At 37.1% G+C, this 5,913-nt stretch overlaps 1 non-coding gene across 1 annotated transcript; it reads right to left on the reverse strand.

Annotated features, from left to right (window-relative positions):
* Positions 1-2,343: 2,343 nt before the first annotated feature.
* Positions 2,344-2,450, reverse strand: LOC140855936 (small nucleolar RNA R71). Its single transcript, XR_012139378.1, has one exon. It is a non-coding gene; the product is annotated as a small nucleolar RNA R71 (small nucleolar RNA).
* Between the last annotated feature and the right edge of the window lie 3,463 nt (positions 2,451-5,913).

Genomic DNA, 5,913 nt, shown 5'->3' on the forward strand with positions numbered 1-5,913 from the left:
CCCCTAACAACTCTCTAAAACCTCTTAGTCCCACATCGAAAGTTTTGAAAACCTTATAACCCCCAAATGCCTATAAAAAGCCCTTAAAGGCCCTTGTTTTATGTATTCTTCCTTCCGATCAAGCTTGTAACCCTAGATAGTGGGGTTTTTAGCTCTCTTTTCAAGCCTCGAGCTTTGAGATTTTTGTAATAAATTTTTTTTTATATATAAAATCTTATTTTTATGCAATTTCATCTCTTTACATTATGCAATTTATTTTTCTTGCAATTAGGATAGTTTAATTTATGCAATTTAATTTTATGCAATTAGGTTAGTTTAAATTATGCAGTTTAAATTTATGCAATTAGGATAGTTTAATTTATAAAATTAGGGTAGTTTATTTTTCTGTATTTAAATTTTGCAAGTAGATTTAGATCATGTCTAGCTAAGCATCCCTTCTAGGGTTTGCGATGAAGCTAGATCATGAGTAGGGATTTTACATAGGGTTCTTTCTTTTTCTTAGGGTTTCTTTTTCTTCCTCTTTTGCCAAGAATTTTTGATGAACTACAGTTGGATCAGAGTCCCTTCATAGTTCATGCTTGATTCAGTGCATAGGAGGAGAAAACCCTAAGGGATCCTAGTTACCACTCCCCTGTAAAGAATCTTGATGGGTTATCGTTGGGCCTTAGTCCCTTCATAATCTATGCTTGGGAAAGACAAGAGGAGTAGTCGTTAGGATCAATAAGAAAAATTCTAGGTAGAATTCCCTAATCTAGATCTAGTGGATTCAAAAACCCTAGATCCTTAGTCTTATTGTCTTTAGCAAACAACTTTCGACTTTCGATTTTTGTTAAAGCTCGCTTGAGCATAGATTTGAAAATTATTTTTAAAATCAAGTCTCTGTGGGATCGACCCGTACTCGCTGGTCGTGCTACTCTGCACACCGTGCGCTTGCGGTTTTATTTACAAATTTTAAGATTTGAACATCAAGTTTTTGGCGCCGTTGCCGGGGATTTGGCGTTTTAAATTATTTTCAAATATTTGTTCTTCGTGCTTTATAACTCTCTTTCTTTTTCCTTTAGGTTTCTATATTTAGTTGGTGATTGCTGGAAAACTCAGGTGCGCTTCTAATTTCTCTTTTATTATTTTTAGTTAATTACTTTTCCTTTAGACCTAATCATTTGAATTTACTTAATCAAAAAAAAAAAAAAAAAACAAAACAAAAGACATTTCATAATCATGAAGTAAAATATCAAGATAAAAAAAAAAATTTCTAAATTAAAATCTTTTACATTCTTGGTCATCTTGTTTATTTGTATTTGCATTTTCATAATTAATCTAAGGGCATCAACCCATTAACAAGATAAGGTGGGGATTTCATTACCCTTCCTTAGCCCAAAAACCATCTCCATCATATTGCATTACCTACACCTTTAATCTTAAAATCAATTAGACGTCAACCTTAAGGAATTCGAGCTCAATAGGACAAGGAACCCTAAGAGTTCTACCAAGTTTGAGTTGTTTGATTAGTTGGTGTCTAGGCAAGTCCCTGAGGGTGGTTTGTTAAATTGGTTCAGTTGCTGGCCTGGCCAACTCGTTTGGTGTCTAGAAAGGCAACGATGAGTGAACCTCCCACCTCTTATACTTACCTGGCTAACTAGTTGATCAATCTCCACTTGGAAGGTTTGAAGGGTCATCTTGGAACAGTTAGGAGCTGTCTAGATTTAGGTTAATCCTAGGATAGATTGAGTTTAATTTATTGTTTCACTTGTTTGAAAAAAAAAATATTAAAATTTAAATTAATTTGGTTACTTTTCTTTAGATTTAGGACTCCTTAGGATCTTCTCTTTAGAATTTTTTTTTCTCTTTCTTTTTCTTATACATAAAAATTTTATAAAAAAAAAAAATTGTATAAACATCGAGAACCGTACACCTCGTGTGTGGAGAAGAGTGTCGGGTCGTCTAGTTAGGATTGAGTCAATTCCTGTTATTCCAATGGCTGAACCAATCCAACCCATGACCCTTAAGGATTTGTGTTATCCAGTTGGCTCCATCCAACCATCTTGTATCAGGTTGCCACAACCCACAGCTAACAATTTTGAAATCAAACCTCAAATCATAAATATGCTTCCAAAATTCACAGGATTAGAGGATGCTTATATATTTATTAGAGAATTTGAGGAGGTATGTGCAACCATGAAACTGCAATTAACAGAGGATGAGGTCAAACTTAGATTAATCAACTTTGCCCTTAAGGACAATGCTAAGAAGTGGCTTTATAGTCTGCCAAACTATTCTGTCACTACCTGGGAGGGCTTTGTGAGAACATTTTTAAAAAAGTATTTTTCCCATCATAAAACAGCTAGGATTAGGAATGAAATAAATCAATTTTACCAACTAGCTGGTGAATCATTTTGGAAGTACTTTGATCGTTTCAAGAATCTTTTAACCCAATGCCCACACCATGGAATAGAAACTTGGAGACTATGCCAGATCATCTATGAGGGGTTAGATTCAAACTCAAGAACCATGCTAGAGTCCATGTGCCAAGGCCAATTTATGGACAAAGAAACTACTGAAGCTTGGCAATTCTTAGAAGACCTAGCCGAGAAAAATTTACAGTGGGAAACAACTAGGGAACCTGATAAAGCTACACCTTCAAGAGGAGGAATGCATCAAATTCAACCAACCCTAGCATCAGAGGCCAAGATTGCAACCTTAACACGTAGATTGGAAGCCTTAGAATTACAGAGACCAGCCAATGTAAATCAAATATCTGCACCCATGTGTAAAGGGTGCAATGCACCAGACCATGTCTTAGAAGAATGTTCCTACTCGAATGAGTGTACACAGGTGAATGCCACCTATCAAGGACCATTGAACAATCCTTATGCACCCACATATAACCCAGGTTGGAGGAATCACCCGAATTTCTCATGGTCCCAGAATCCTAATGTAGGTAATCCAAATTTCAATCAGCAAAATCTAAGGTCCAACCCAGTAATGAACAACCCGTCAGGCTTCCATGATAATGACAAGAAAATTACCTCTTTAGAGAAAAGCCTAGAAGCCATGATGAAAACACATACCAGCTTTATGCAAACCACGGGTCAACTCATAAATAATAACACCCAAGCTATAGCCCGTCTGGAAATGCAAGTAAGTCAGCTGGCTTCGACCATTAGTGAACGAGAACATGGTAAGTTACCTAGCCAACCTGAGCCAAATCCTAGGAACCAAAATGGTCCACGACCCCAACAAGGAAACCAAGTTAATGGTGTAAATGCCATTCATACCTTAAGATCAGGAAAACAAATAGACAATAAGGTAGTTGCACTTGATGATATAGATGACTCATCTGCCGAGTCACCTTCTAAAACTACTACCTTTCAACCTCAAGCACCAGAAACTGAAAATTCACCTAGTCCAGTACTTAAAAGTCCTAGAGCTCATTTTCCAAACAGACTGAAATCCAATAAATCTGAACATTTAGACAAAATTTTAGAGGTATTTAAACAAGTCCAAGTTAATATTCCTCTTTTAGATATAATCCATCAGGTTCCAACTTATGCCAAATTTTTAAAAGATCTCTGCACTAGGAAAAGGACCACTAATATACCAAAGAAAGCATTTTTGGCTGCAAGTGTCAGTTCATACCTATCTAGCCATGTGCCAATTAAATATAAAGACCCTGGAGCTCCAACAATTTCTTGTGTTATTGGAGAAACCAATATAAAAAAGGTCTTGCTAGATCTAGGAGCTAGTGTGAATATCCTTCCATATTCGGTGTATGAACAACTAGGATTAGAAAAACTTCAACCTACTGGGATCACATTACAGTTAGCCGATAGATCTCTCAGGATCCCTAAGGGAATGGTCGAGGATGTTCTGATAAAGGTTGAAAATTTTATTTTTCCTGTAGATTTTATTGTTTTAGAGACTGAGCCAGTTGCGAATCCTAAAGGACATATATCTGTCATTTTAGGAAGACCATTCTTAGCTACGACCAATGCTGAAATCAATTGTCGAAATGGCCTAATGAAGTTATCCTTTGGGAATATGACCATTGAGCTTAATATTTTTAACTTAGAACAGGAATCCTCTTCTCATGCTGATGTCAATGTAGTCCAAGATGGTATTTATGAATCCATTGACATTAGTGATGATGAAGTCGACCTAGAGTCTAACCCCTGGTTAATCCATGAGTCTGAGGATGTCAATGAAATACTTAAAGAAAATCAGATTAATCAGGAATCGACACTTCCTACTGAACCAATCATTGAGATGGTGAACTCATCACCTAAACCATCGATAGAGGAAGCACCCATTTTAGAACTGAAACCCCTCTCAGAACATCTCAAGTATGCATATCTAGGATCCAAAGAAACTTTGCCTGTAATTATTGCATCAGACCTAGATCCCAAGCAAGAGGAGGAGTTATTGTCAGTTCTAAAAGCAAATCAAGAGGCAATAGGTTGGACCATAGCAGATATCAAAGGAATAAGCCCTTCTATAGTTCAACATAGAATATACTTAGAGGAAGAGGCTAAACCAACAAGAGAAGCCCAAAGAAGGCTTAATCCAGTTATGAAGGATGTAGTTAAAAAGGAGATTCTGAAACTCCTAGATAGTGAAATAATTTATCCTATTTCTGATAGCTCTTGGGTAAGCCCAGTTCAAGTAGTACCCAAGAAATCTGGGGTAACAGTGGTCCAAAATGATGCAAACAAACTTATCCCAACTAGGACCCAAACGGGATGGAGGGTCTGTATAGACTATAGAAAGTTGAATGCTGCGACAAGGAAAGATCACTTTCCTTTGCCATTTATTGATCAAATGTTGGAAAGACTAGCCGGACAAGAGTTTTACTGTTTTCTTGATAGATACTCCGGTTACAACCAGATCCCCATAGCCGCTGAAGATCAAGAAAAGACTACATTCACCTGTCCATTTGGTACTTTTGCCTATAGACGAATGCCCTTTGGACTATGTAATGCACCGGCAACCTTCCAGAGATGCATGATCAGCATGTTTTCAGATATGATAGAACGATTTCTAGAAATTTTTATGGATGACTTTTCTGTTTTTGGTCTAACCTTCTCCGAGTGTCTGAATTACCTGCAATTAGTTCTAGAACGATGTAAGGAGAAGCACCTAGTTCTCAACTGGGAAAAATGTCAGTTTATGGTCAAACAGGGAATAGTTCTTGGCCATGTCATTTCTAAAAAGGGGATTGAAGTGGACAAGGCCAAAATAGATCTAATTGCAAGTCTTCCACCACCTAAATCTGTGAAAGAAATACGTTCATTTTTAGGTCATGCTGGATTCTATAGAAGGTTTATTGCCAACTTTAGCAAAGTAGCACGTCCACTGACTAATCTTTTGGCAAAGGATATCAAATTTGAATTTACTCATGAGTACTTGGAATCCTTTGAATTTCTAAAAAATGTACTTGTATCAGCTCCAATCATTCATCCTCCTGTCTGGTCTGAACCATTTGAATTAATGTGTGATGCGTCCGATCATGTTGTGGGTGCAATCTTAGGTCAACGAATAAATAAGCTGCCTAGAGTGATATATTATGCAAGTAAAATCTTAAATGATGCGCAGCTTAACTACACCACAACTGAGAAGGAATTCCTTGCCGTTATCTTTGCTTTAAAGAAATTTAGATCTTATTTGGTTGGGACCCACATCATTGTTTACACCGATCACTCAGCCATTAGACATCTCCTAGCAAAGAAGGATGCCAAGGCACGTTTAATCAGATGGATTTTGCTCCTTCAAGAATTTGACCTAGAAATTAGGGATAAGAAAGGCACTGAGAACGTTGTAGCAGATCATTTGTCCCGAATTTCAGTCGCACCATCTAGTGAACCACCCATCAATGAATCTTTTCCAGATGAGCAACTCATGTCTGTGTCTACTGAACCT

Source organism: Elaeis guineensis, chromosome 2 (genome assembly GCF_000442705.2).
Source record: "Elaeis guineensis isolate ETL-2024a chromosome 2, EG11, whole genome shotgun sequence".
In the NCBI taxonomy this organism is placed as follows: Eukaryota; Viridiplantae; Streptophyta; class Magnoliopsida; order Arecales; family Arecaceae; genus Elaeis; species Elaeis guineensis.